The 950-nt window shown below is 52.7% G+C and overlaps 1 protein-coding gene across 1 annotated transcript in view; it reads left to right on the top strand.

Annotated features, from left to right (window-relative positions):
• CCDC40 (coiled-coil domain 40 molecular ruler complex subunit) overlaps nt 1-950 on the top strand; it is a 56,260-nt gene that overhangs the window by 36,025 nt on the left and 19,285 nt on the right. The window lies entirely within an intron of this gene.

Genomic DNA, 950 nt, shown 5'->3' with positions numbered 1-950 from the left:
GGTGGAGGAAGGCCCGCCCCTCGGCCACAGGGTCTGGTGGAGGAAGGCCCGCCCCTCGGCCACAGGGTCTGGTGGAGGAAGGCCCGCCCCTCGGCTATAGGGTCTATGGAGAAGGTACCATTTAGGTCCCAGGGTGGCTCAAACTAAATTAGGTGCTCAGTTGCTAAGCAAAAGGTTGGCAGTTCCAACCCACCCAGTGAGTTCACGGGAGAAAGACCTGGCAGACTGCTCCCATAAAGATTACAGCCTAAAAAAGCCTATAGGGCAGTTTTACTGTCATAGGGTCACTATGAGTCAGAATCAACTCGACCAGCACACAACACCAACTCCCTGGGTGCTGAAGGGTTGGCAGTTTGAATCCACCCAGAGATACGTCAGAAGACAGGCCTGGCGATTTGCTTCCAAAAGGTCACAGCCTTGAAAACCCTATGGAGCAGTTCTACTCTTGCACACATGGGGCCGCCATGAGTCTGAATCGACTCGACAGCTAGCAACAACAGAAGTCCCGGGGTGGTGCAAACAGTTAACACGCTCAGCTACTAACCGAAAGATTGGAGGTTCAAGTCCACCCAGAGGTGCCTCAAAACTCAGGCCTGGTGATCTACTTCCAAAACCTCAGCCATGGAAAACCTTATTAAACACAGTTCTACTCTGACACACATGGGGTCCCAGTCAGAGTCAACTCAACAGCAACTGCATTTGATTTTTTTTTTTTTTTTAAATTATGTTCTAGGCCTGGGGAAGGAGACCCTCGGTGGCACAAATGGTTAAGAGCTCAATTGCCAGCTGGAAGGTTGGCAGTTGGAACCCACCCAGAGTCGCCACGGAAGACAGGCCTGGCAGTCTGCTTCCGAGGGGTCCCAGCCTACAAAGCCCTATGGAGCAGTTCTGCTCTGCACGCATGGGGTCGCCGTGAGTTGGAATCGACTCACAGCAACTGGCAACAACAG

Source organism: Trichechus manatus, unplaced genomic scaffold, assembly GCF_000243295.1.
Source record: "Trichechus manatus latirostris isolate Lorelei unplaced genomic scaffold, TriManLat1.0 scaffold00028, whole genome shotgun sequence".
In the NCBI taxonomy this organism is placed as follows: domain Eukaryota; kingdom Metazoa; phylum Chordata; class Mammalia; order Sirenia; family Trichechidae; genus Trichechus; species Trichechus manatus.
The sequence above is the reverse complement of the archived record's forward strand: the minus strand, read 5'-3'. Positions and strand labels throughout refer to the sequence as shown.